The sequence below is a fragment of the Hippocampus guttulatus genome, chromosome 15 (assembly GCF_054856545.1).
Source record: "Hippocampus guttulatus isolate MCC_2025c chromosome 15, RoL_Hgut_1.0, whole genome shotgun sequence".
Classification (NCBI taxonomy): Eukaryota; Metazoa; Chordata; class Actinopteri; order Syngnathiformes; family Syngnathidae; genus Hippocampus; species Hippocampus guttulatus.
The window spans coordinates 9604646-9617308 of NC_141275.1; the positions used below are offsets into that span (position 1 = coordinate 9604646).

At 43.7% G+C, this 12663-nt stretch overlaps 1 long non-coding RNA gene across 1 annotated transcript in view; it reads left to right on the forward strand.

The window, feature by feature from the left end:
* The window catches only part of LOC147193761 (uncharacterized), a 29599-nt gene extending 21330 nt beyond the window's left edge, over positions 1–8269 (forward strand). The window contains exons 3-5 of the long non-coding RNA XR_015103090.1: positions 1748–1857; positions 6037–6152; positions 8194–8269. This is a non-coding gene — a long non-coding RNA (uncharacterized LOC147193761). The remainder of the gene's footprint in view (positions 1–1747; positions 1858–6036; positions 6153–8193) is intronic.
* The last annotated feature ends 4394 nt before the right edge of the window (positions 8270–12663 follow it).

A 12663-nucleotide genomic window follows, 5' to 3' on the forward strand; every position in this document is an offset into this window, starting at 1 on the left:
TCTTCAACCTTGTGTTTTGGAGAGGCCCTTGTCGGTGTCGGCACCGTGACAGGGTTTTGGGCAATATCCTGAAAGTCAAATCTGTTCATTTAGATTCAAGTGGTGACCGCGGAGCAGACAGCAAGCCCATTGTCATGCTGTGGCTAAGCTAGTACGCGGGAGACTTAATGTCCCGTGCAATTCTTCGGTTCTTAACATTTCAAAACCTGATATAGCCTTCATATATAGGACGGAGGGGCCCGTTAAATGTGCATTGGAGTGCTGCACAATTTCAACCAGTCCGCAGGAGGCACAGAAAATGTTTTGCATTCTAATACTGTAAGTCATCAAACAACAAAACAAGTTGCAGAGATAATACGGGAGAATACATACTACAATGCTTTTCCGGTGGTGAAATGATAACGGATAACGCGTGTCCAATGGCGCACGCTCTAAAAAGGACTCAAATGTTATATGAATATGAAAAATCCGCTTTACTCAATGTTCATTTTTACCACGTAAATGCAAGCATAAGGTGTGTGCGCTGTAGCTTGAGCAGCCTTGAAAATGGAGCTCGCTCATTGATGTGTTGAATATCCTTCCTTAAATAGTCACGTCCTGCGTTGACGTTCAGCAGGCGTTTGACAATAAAACGTGAAGTGCGGAGCTTTCAAAGAGACTAGAAGTACCGGCGTGTCGCCGCGAGGGACAAACATTAATTCTCGACGAATCCTCCTCGAGCACCATTGCGGCATTTCTTATGGCCCGGTGACCCAGCTGTACACCCTCGGTCCCGTGTGAATGGGACAAAGACTTTGAAAGAGTAGAGGGAAACCGGCGAGAGATGCTCGCTGAATTGCCCAGCCCTCCCCGATGTGGGACGGGGATCACCGCTCTTGCTCTCATATGCTCAGAGCTGCTTTTCGCCCGGCCCTCAGCCATTTTGAAGAGAGGAAAAAAGTGTTTGCTTCTCCTTCTCTCACTACGTGGCGTAGATTCGGGAAAGGTTTTGGCTGCTGCGTTTGCTGCTTTGGTAGTAGTGCGGGAGGCTCATTTTACAGCTCGAACTTGGGGGATGATGTTAGTAAGAAAAAACATTTTCCACCTTCATTTTTAATTTGATTTACATTTTGTGCTGTTGCTTCTGCTTTGCGGCGCGTATATGCCGTGCACTTTCGCCCTTGCTGTCGCATCTCTCAATTTAAGTATGATTAGTATTTTCCGTCTTAAAGACAAAGGAATATATCCAATTTTTGCTGCACTAAGGAGAGACGGAGCTGCAGCCAAGAATCCTGCTGGGATCCCAAAGAGCCATGCAAAATGAGGCACCAAAAAAAAAAAAAAAAAAAAAAAACCCCACCACCCTTTGCCGAGTCACAAATTCCACTTTCTCTGTGGCCAGCTCTGCGACTCCTCCTCATCCATATCTTACCGCTTACAACCTTTTGCCATTTCTCTCTTGCCGTACCATTTTTTTAAAAACAATTCGAGGATTTTAGAGCCCGGAAAATGGAGACTGAAGAACTGTTTAGGAGGGCGTAACAAAGACACGAGGGGATGTTCCCATCTTACTTTTGTGTGTTATTTGGCAGCTTATTTTTATGCTGAAATGTTTTTTTTTGATCTTGTAGTTTTCAGCGAGGTGATGTAATTGTTTGAATTTCAGGTCCTGTAAAGTTTTAGACGCCGTGGCGCGCTCCGTGTGAATGTTAGACTCTTCGTTTCTGAGTGTTACTGTCAAATTGTGACAATCTGCGTCTGCTTACAGGCTTGTTGATTTTCGCTGAAGCGCTGGCCTGCGGTGGATCTCAAAGCCCGACGGAGTCCATTTGACACCAGAGGATGTTTGAGCGTCAGTGTCCAGCCTGTCCCCTGTTGGTATGTTGGCCATTTGCAATACTTGCGTCTGTCCGGCTCTGCCTGGTGTGCACCGCAGAGGCTCTTTTTCTGTCCACAGATTTGTTCATACAGCGATCAATATGCATCAGTTGATTTTAATTCTAGAATTTATTTTGTGGTTTATTATGCACCGCTCATTTATTTGTTACTTTTCCAGTCTTTTTTTTTGTTCTTGCTCTTATGACAATGAGTGTGTTTTGTTGTGAAATCCAGCGATGAAATATTTAACAGCGTTCAAGGTCATTTTAACAGCCCTTGTTAAATCAACATTTCCGCATGATTAATAATTGGGACTTTTCAGTAGCGATCAGTATTTTTGCAGAATACAATAATATTACCTCTTCAATGTAGATGCTGACCACAAAAGAATCGAAACAGGATTTTAAACAAACCACAATCAGGAGCTCTGGCCTGTTTAGTGTATCAGGATTTGATATAACAACATGTGATTCATATCTGCAGCAATGGATAAGCCATTCAGCATTGTTTTTCTCTTTTGCCATTACGAGATGCCGCTTGGGAACAAAAATAGAAATGTTTCAATAGGCTACAGAGAGTGACGTGACTAATATGGTAAAAAAAAAAAAAAAAACCTTGATGGAGTCAAGAATTGCTTTTCCATGTTTTCACGTGTCCCTGCAGTGGTAACGCCAGCTGCCACAAACCCGTAGATCCGAACTTGTGGTGACAGGCTGCACAAGCTCGTATCTACAGGTATGTGTCTCCTTGGCAGAAGCAACACCTGCCCAGCGACGGACTAAAAATGCACATCATGTCAAATCTTACCGGACTTTACACAGTCCAATTTTATTTTCAAGAAAAATCCCTGTTTGCCGGTGCCAAGTCAAGGTTAAACTGCAGCCTTGATGACCTTGAAAGTTGGGCCAGCAGGATCATTTCTACGACAGATACCACACGTGTCTCTTTTTATCCGCTCGGAGGTTCAGGCACCAATTTATGATCATGTTATGAAGATTAAATTAAATTAGGCCACTAGGTCGATGTGTCAATATAGTGCTCTTCATTTATTTTTAGCTCACATTTGTATCTTGTAGTTTCAATAAAACGGCAACAAATCATTGAACCGAGAAATATGTGTCACTTCCCCGGAGCTGACAATCGATATCATCTTGTTTTGTGTCGACTATTTGCCTCCTCTGCTGCAAAGTATCGTTGCCGCGATTCGCTTCAGCGGTCCGCAGGGTGAGGTAGTAGGTTGTATAGTTCAGAGTGACACCACCGGAGATAACTGTACAGCCTCCTAGCTTTCCCTGAGGAACAGCTTCTCTTCACACGGATTCTTTTAACATGCATTTTTACACATTATCATCATGTATTCAGGTTAGGCACTTTATTAAAATTTCGGAAATGAATAGGGGAAGAAAGCCTCGGATTTTAGGGACGCAGCAGCAACACGTTGCTGCCAGCAAGTTCTGTGGGCCGGACTAATGAAAGAGATGTAACTGAGGGGGAACCGCCATACAGCCGCAGGGGGAAGAACTTTGTTTGGGCGCCCAATTATGCGAAATGGTCAGTTTCACTTAACCAAAATGATGTATTTCCTCTGCTGTGATCCAAAGAGCCAGTCATAACTTTTCGCTGAATCAAACCAAGAAACCCACAGAACCCTATGCAGTATATACGTCTCTGTTACATCACCTGAAGCAAACGGCCTTGCAAACTGACAGGTGAACATTTTGGCTTGTAAATAAATACCATGAATCTTCCTGGTGGACGGCTTTTTTGTTGTTGTTGTTTTTAATTCTATCTGACATCCAAACATTTTGCTCTCATAAGAGGTTTTATCCAAACACATCTAAAGAATAAAACAAGCCCCTTGTGTACCGGACAGTTAGAAGGATGTGATATAGCCTGGTGGGCTGCTGCGTGCAGATGTGCAGTCCGGGGAGTGGTATGATGATGAAAGACTGTTTCCACTTAAACTCTTCGCTCTCTGTCTCAAGGCCACCGGGTTCGATGAAGGTGGGGAGGGATGAATGGAGGGGTTGGGGGGGGGGGGAGGTCGTCGAGTTCTTTGGGCCAGAAAGAAGCTGGGGCCCACTGTACGGGGCAGTTCTTTGCAGTGTTAGCCAGTGAGCAGTCACTTACAGTCAAGGTGACTCTTGTGTCGATTCTTGCACATACTTGTGCTGTTGGTGCGATTGTGGCCGCAGGGAAATATGTACCCATAATTGCCGAAAGAGCCACACTGCACACAACCCTTTGTGGAGTTTAAATGTACACATTTTTAGTCATTCTATAGTTAGTTAGGTGTGCCGAGGTGAGCTGGGGGTGGTTGGATGGCTGACAAAATGTGTCAGAATGTCCACAAACAAACAAAAAAAAGTCATAGTCCAAGTATTATAAGACGCCTACACTCTCGCCAAAGTGAAAACTGTTATTTTTAAACACAGTATATTCAATGTATATTTACACTCTCATGATGTACAGTACGTTGAAGGTTTTACGTTACAAATGGTGCGGGACCACACGTGCAACATTTCTGCTGTCACTGATGTTAGTCTTAAACGTTGCCCGTCAGAGGAACCCCCGACGGAAGAATTCCCTCTTCTCCCCGTTCGTTTTGCTCTCCAACCATGTTGGTTGTCTGCCTCGCGAGCCCTCGCTGCTGATTTACGGCATGATCAAATTCTGCTACAGTTTTAAGACCATCGCCTCCAAGTCGCGGCTATATGTTCGCCCTAGCGCACTTGTCATTTTCACGTTTTCTCTCCTTTGCGCCCTCCTTTCATCTCTCAGTCGTGTTCGCTTAGTTCCCCGTCATGTTCCCGCCCTCCTTTTCTCCACACATGCTGTAATAGGCACTTACTCTCACACACACAGAGGGAGCGACAGACAGGAACAGAATACCGGACTTGCCGACCGTGGAAGGATTCAGATTCCTCTTCTTTTTTTTTTTTTTTTTTTTGGTTTCAATTCTGAAATGAAAAAAGGAGCGGGTTGTAAGACTAATGTATTCTTCCCTGTTTTTCTTTTGTCTCCCGTGGTATGCGGTTCTCTCGTTCTCTTTGTCCCTCCCTCTTTTTCCCCTCTTTATCGCTCCTTTGCTGAATATATTAGGCCCTTTGAGTCTTGAGTGATTTCAGCTGTGAGGAAATGAAAGGTTCTTTATTTCTCTTTCCCTTCTCGACTTTGGCTGCATTGGTGCTCCATGCTGAGGCTCTCCTCGTTTTGTCTACCTCGGGGACCTGAGCTTGTAATCCGTGAAGGTAGGAGAAGGGAACCCAACGGCAGAGGTGTGATGTCGCAAGACGGAAGCACTGGCCGACATCAGAAAGTGTGAGGCAGTGCGAGCCGAGCGAGTGTCGTAGTGTCATATGGAGGGGAAAGGAGAGGAGCGACGGACAGCAACGGGCATTCGACACATTTTTCCCATTATTCTCTACTTTATTTGTTTATTTTTCCTTCTTTGTGTATTTCCTGCCAAGGAATTCTGTTTGTTTTTGAGGCTGATGTAAAGCTGCGATCTCGGAAGTGTGGCCACGTGTATTTTAATGGATCGCTTGTAGAAGGATGCGCCTTTCTGGGGGCATTTGCTTCGGCTGTCAACTTAGCAGACTTCCATTTCTTGACTCCTTGCCGCCTCATTTGTCCCAGCTCTTATTCATTAGTTGTCATGCATTTGCAATGGCTGCATGGATTCATTGATGGTAGTCTTTGTTCCCTTCTGCTTGTTTTTTGGGGCGTTTTTTTTTTTTTGCCAGCCGCAAAGCATCACGTAGGAATGATTTAGTTGAACAATGATGCTAAAAGTAGATTTAGTTTTCTGTCGATGACGTGGCTGGTACTTGTTTCTTCATCCAAACAGAATCTCTCTCACATAGTTTGGACGGCAATTCTGTCGTGGTTTCTTCAAACCTCAACGTGTCTTTCTTTCCTGTTCACCTAATTTAACCCTTTTAATCCATATTCCCCTCTGTCTCCCTCGCTCTCTCTCTCTCTCTCCCTCTCTCTCCCTTTCGCTGTCTCTCTCGCTGGCTGCACATAGTGCAGTCCTGCATGTCTGAGCAGCAGACGGCGAGACGGCAGCAATCTGCTATAGCGGCTCCATGTGCTAGTCTCATCCATTTCCATCAACGCCCAGGCCGGCGGTCCTAAAATGTCTTTCTCTCTCTCTCTCGCCTTCTTTTCTCGTAGAGATGCCTCTCGTTCCATCTTGTCGGGCCACGTCGTCTTCCTCCCTCTGCTAGGATTGACCGATGGAGAGACACGCAGAGATGACTGCGGCAGCCATCGAGACGGCAGTCAGCCGGGTGAGTTGCCTCCTATCCTTCCTCGCCCCTCGTGGAGCGACCATCCTATTTTGCCGGCGATACGCACAAAATTTCCCCCTTCAGAAAGTGAAAGCCTCACAATGGTACAGGTGCGGGCTCTGTGGGCTGACAAGCTTTGCATCTCTGGAGATACTTTACTCAAAAGCAGGAACTGACGATGAGAAGCCCAATCTCTCCTCAGTTAGAGGAGGCTTTTTTTTTGTTGTTGTTTTCTGTCGAAGCAGACCCCGGTGGTCATTTTTATCGACGCTACTAACGCCCTTGTCACCTGCGAGCATGCATGCTTGCAGGTTTAATACGTTTTTACATCGATTAACATCCCGTGCTCCACTCGATCCACGCTTTTGCAGCCACACAGAAGCTCGAATATACAGAAGCAGCGGCGTTCTCATGAATGTCATGTGATAAGCGATGTCTCTCTGGGTGTGTATGGCCATTCAGCGGTGACTGCAGTCATTTGCTGTAAGTTTCCAAATCATTCTTTTTGTCTGCTCGCGACTCGCCGCCTGCATCGGTTTGTCGCTTCCGCGTCAAATTTAATTGTTGATGAATGAAAGCATGGATTGTGGCTTATGTCGGTCCAAACTTACTGGGCTCGAGTGGCAAAAGGTTGTGCAGCAGAGCACAAATCCAGAGAGAGAGGAGAGTGCCATGGTCTGCTCCAGTCCAAGCCATAGTCATCCAGCAGATGATCATACTCTGAAATTGCATAACCGAGGCCTGACACAAGCAGTCTGTACCTCTCTCATTCCCTGAGACCCTAACTTGTGACGTTTTGCTGTGATGTGCACGGGTTGGGTTCTTGGGAGCTGCGAGGGGCACTCACACATCTCTTGATCGTAAAACAAACCCGAGGGGGGAAAAAAAAAGCACTAAGATGGCGGAAAGGCACAAAGCGCAACAAAGACGCGGCGGCATCATTTATAAAGCGAAGGCGTGATGATGATGGGGAACGTTAATTCGAGCCGGCCACACAGTGGGAGATCGAAGCGGGCGAAATGAAAGATGTGGGTTTCATTCGGGTTACGGAGGGGTTTGGACCCAGAGGCAAGCACAGCGTGTGGGGTGCTGGGTGGAGGAGAGGGGGCGGAGGGATGCATAGAGGAATGTGGGTATAAAGGACACGTGACTAAGATGGAGGCATGTCCAACACGGGGTGGGGTGATATGGCAAATGCTGCCACGTTTGTGGGCACAAAAATACTTCCACGTGCCATACAAACAGCCATGCACTGTGCATACTGTTATGTGCAACAGCAGCCCGAAAACAAAACAAACCAAAAAACACTGTACTATACTGCATGTGGAAACAGAAATATACCGTAAAACGTTGTCCATTGGCTCTATGCTTCTTTTTGAGAGCAACACAGAGTACTTTTGAGAGCGTGCCACTTAAAGCTCGGTACATGTGTGTTTGACCTCATGACAATCGCCGTCTTTCCTCGCCTCTAATTGATCACACCTCCAACAATTTGCCTCGTGTGCAAAGCATACCCAGAACGGTAGAGCAGGCCTGTAGGGGCGAGCCCATCAGCAGCGTTGTCAACATTTGTTTTTTTTTGGTTTTTGGGTTTTTTAACTGAAGCCAGCCAGTATGCCACATTCAGAAACGTTGCCTCAGTGCTCAGTTCTCCTGACTACTGGCATGTGTTGAAATGTGTCCGGAAACAAATGTCTGTTTCTATAATTGGGCTGTGATCTCTCAGTATCTTCATTTCCTGCTCCCCATTAGCACCTCTCGCCGAAGCGTATTTTCGTTTCTCACTCCTCTTTGTTTAAGTCACAATTATTCGGTGATGTCCAGCACTTGAACACCGGTGGTGTGGGGATCGTTAAACAAGGCTGGGTTTTTTGCGATGCAATAATGACGATGCCGGACAGTAGCCCGGGTAGCTTTTAACTTTGCTACTCCTTTACTGTAGTCATTGAAGAACGCTTGTGACACAGTTCTGGCTTTTATGGATATGTAGCGCCATACTGTCTCACACCACTTAACCTTTTTTTGACTTTTAATTCGACAGCCTCTTTTCAGTTCACTGTGAGGATGGTGGCCATAAGGAACTTTGATCCAGAATGACCTCAGCAAGTAAGCGATCACACAATCGCAGGACACAAGCCTACGGTGGCTTCAGATGATGTCATAAACTGTATGAATACACAATTAATCTAGTATTGGTCATAAAACGATTGGATGTGGCCAGTTAACCTTGACATGCTCTCATTGGAGACATTTATATTTTGACTCATGAAAACTGGTTTGCAAGCTGTCTTGTGTATGCCCAGAAAATATTAAAAACAATTCAAAGAATGTCCTTCAAGACAAAGTAAACATGTTAAAAATATTACTGATCCAGCAATGTCTCCACATAAAAGGTGAGTGACTTTTTCACAAGCTTTACCCTGGCCTGAGTCAGAAAGTTATTTTATTGTCACCCAACTTTTTCTGAATGATTCCTATACTAGAAATGATCATTGACACTATAAATCAGGGTTGTCAAAGTCATTTTTGTCGCGGGCCACATTATAGTTACCGGTTCCTTTGGTGGGCCGTTATGTCTGTGAAACCGTATAACGGAATCAAGAATAATGGTTCATTCAACTATCGTTTAAATTACTGGATTAAGGGCTTTGGTAACAAGAAAACATACAATAGCCCTCTTATATATTACATAGGAGAATTTGAAATGTTGGTACAAATTTTAGCAAGCATCATAGAAGTCAACATGTTTGATTTGCTTTTGTGGGCCACATCAAATGATGTGGCGGGCCAGATATGGCCCCCGGGCCTTGAGTTTGTCACCTGTGCTATAAATGAATGTTTTGAGAGTTTTCCTACAAGCACTAGTAGGTCACTGTTCGGTGTAAATGTCCTCGCTACATAAATCGAGTGCTACCACTGACAGACAATCCAAACAAACCATACAAACCTCGACGAAAATAGGAAAAGCTTTCTACAAAAAATATGATGAGAAATCATCCAAAAAAATAGCTTGTTCATATTTGTGCTCACTTCTCTACCCTTGTTCACATGGTTGACAACTACAAATGGCTCAACAATCAGTAGTTACAGGGGACGCACCATATTTGGTAACGACACTCGGTGAGCGCGGCGGCCCATGCATTCCTACCTATGAGGCGGTTGGGATTTATTGCAACCAGCAAAGAAACAAAAATAAACAAAAAAACCCCATTATAAATTTCAACAATATTATTATAACACAGTGAAATTTAATACAAACGATTAAAATGTTTGGAAGTCATTTCAAATTATATTTCAATCTGAGTCACTGACGTCACTCATTCGGCCACACCATTTATTTATTTATTGTTGGGAAGACAGTAAATAATTTGTCTGAAACAGATGTAGCTTTTGTACATAGATCATTAAGGGCTGGGCAATTATGAAAAAACTCAAATTATGTTTTGATTGATATTGAAATCATAATCACTAAAATGATAATTAATTTATTACTATACTCGATCAACTACCAAAACTCAACTTTAATTATAATTTGAAATAACAAAAAGAAGATAATGTGGTAACAAAGTGAATTAATAAATATAAATGAATACCTGTTGTGGCCTCTTAGGGGCAGTGTGGTGCCGTGCATACATGGAGTACACACCTACGTTTAGGATAAGAGTAGAAGAAAAAAGTTGGAATTGAGCTTCAAAAGTGTAACTCGTTTTTCACAGATTTGGAAGAATATTTGCCTTTGTTTACTGTTATTACTTATCTGAATGTGTTCCTGTCCACCGTTTGGATGTGAATATTCGTTATTTGAAGGAATACGTATTTCACTCCTGGAACCGGATGCTAATGTTCTATTAGCCTGTTAATGGGATTTTACATTGTCTGCTCGTATTAGCATTGGTGATCTTTCTAAGCACATGAATCATTTTTCTTCAACTATATTGTTTTATGATCATGAGAAGCAAAATCGAAATCACAGAGTTTCAATTCAAAGCCCAGCCCTCGTAAATGTTGTTTTCACAGTTTCACTCCCAGGGAGGTTGTCAATATTCATGACAAAATGAGTAAAGGTGTTATGAGGGCACAACATCAACGCGAGCGTGGTTGTGTTAGCGCTCTGTCTTCCCTCCAACCATATCCTCTCGCGCAGCGTCCTGAGATGCCCTCAGATGGCTCGGTCCTTTCTTTTTGCATGCGTCGCCCGCTTTTGGCTGTCGCAGCAAAAGTCGAGGCAGATGTTGCTACCTTATGTGCCAACAATCGCTTTCCCTCCTTCCTCTTCCCTTATCACTGCAGTATTGCACCTCTGTCTGGGAGGCAGAGATTCTATAGTTTGGAGCAAAAGGATCTTTTAGATGAAGGGGATGGGGGGGGGGCACTGGGTCTACCCCGCCTTGTGGAATGGACATGCTCCAAATCACTGTGATACTTGGCATCTGGGGTGCCATCAGTAGCTCAGCGTTTTTTTGTTTTTTCTTGTCTGCCCTCGCTGGACAGCGCTCACTAGTCTTTCCGCTGCAGACCACCGCCATCTTGTTAGTGCTCGCCTCTGCAGCGAAATCGTCCAACCGGCGTTGAACATTTGTCGATGCTTCTAGCATGCTGGTTTTATTTATTCGACCAATTCTGTCTTCGCTGTAATCATTATTCAATTCCTTGCCCTTATGTGCTTCACCCACACCTAACTTTGAAGTCTTACCAGCTTCCTACATCAGATTTATCTCTAACCAGAACGCTAAAATTATTCGAATGTTTTCTTTATCGTAATATATTTGCCTATATCTAGCCACTATAGATGTAAAATTGCAGAGAAAATTAAGACTTTCTCTTCGAAAAACCGTTTGAAAAAGTGGATCTGAGGGTGGAGAACCACACAGATTTGTAACAACCGTGTTCGACAAAAAAAAAAAAAAAAATCAGCTGGCCATTGAAAATACATAATTCACCTTCCGTTGTTGTGCAATTTATAATTTACAGTGGAAAAATTTTTTGGTCTTTGTATACCGGGTCATTTTGCATATAAAATGAATATTGTTCATATTTTGCCGTATTTTCTACTAAGCGCCTTTCAGCAAAAGAGGCTATTGCTTATCTGGGCATGTGAAATAAGATTCGTTGTTAATTAGTTAGGACTCAGGGGTGACAAACTCATTTTTGTCATGGGCCACATCGTAGTTTGGTTTTCCTTCAGAGGGCCGTGATGGCGGTGAAACCAAATGCACGCCTCATATTGCAGATCCGTCCATTTTTAACATCCCTTATTCTGTTCAGCAAATTGATAAATAACTAGACTTGAAATCAGAGGCCAATAAAAATTGGGTTGTTCCGATATTATTGCATTTATTATAAATCTTCATAAGGACATTACGATAATAGAAAAAATATTTGAGCTGTGTACATTTTTTTTTTCCTGTATTCCAACTCATGCGCTTCATCATTGTCATCACCAAGCCCGAGAACAAGTCAAGCGGGTAGATTGCACGACGATGGGCAGTTTTCACATGAAACGTTAGAAGGATTTCAGCCTCTCAATAATGAAGACCAGATGTTGTGCAGTTATGCATAGGAAGTCAATTGTCTACACTTGCTACCGCCTGTGACAGTGATGCACACAGACCCCGGCGCTGCTCGTTACTGTATAATCAAATTCAACGAAGACCCTCTCTCATATTACTGCTTGTTTAAAAGCAGCACAGCGCATTCATGGAAGTGCGCGGGCAAAAATAGAAGCAGCGCAGGCGAGCTGCTCACGAATTCTCAAACACTTAAATTGTTTTTTTTTTCCTCACATAAAGAGATCCTTATGTCGGGATTATCAGCAATTGTCGCAAACATACATGAACATAAATTGCTGTATATTCCTTTTTTTTTATGGAGAGGTGATGGACAAATCTGAACTGTCGTACTTCACATATACTATACAATGAATCTCATGCTCTCCTCCCGCTGTAGCCCCTTTCTCTCATTTCACTCTTCTAGTCTTTTCCTCCTCATCTTACATACACTTACATACACCGCCAGCCTGTCTCTGTGACACACATACAGTTTCACATGCACACACACACACACACACGACTTTTGTTTGGAGTCAGACAGCATTGAGAGGAGATCCTGTGGCCTTTCTGAGAAGAATGTTAATATGGCCGTGCTGGTCTCTCTCTGGGGATGGAGCGAATGGACTCCGGCTGCTAATGCACCGTCACACTAACCCAGCATGTGCACACCCACACACATACATCCACACGTTTTAGCAGTAGCAGCAGCAAGCAGACCTCGGTGCTGCCGGCTAATTATTTGCACACTAAACTTAAAAGGGGTAATTTGCAAGCCCTCCCCACCTGCCACCCCCAAAAAGGAAAAAAAAGTGTTAATTAAAAACTGTCATGATGACTTGACAGCAGTAAATGATAAATATGATCTGTGACAATGAACAAAATTGCCCAAAATTTTAATGATTCATTTTACGAATACATTTGGCACAAACTTTTGCCTCCAGCTTTGTAGGAACAGTCTATGG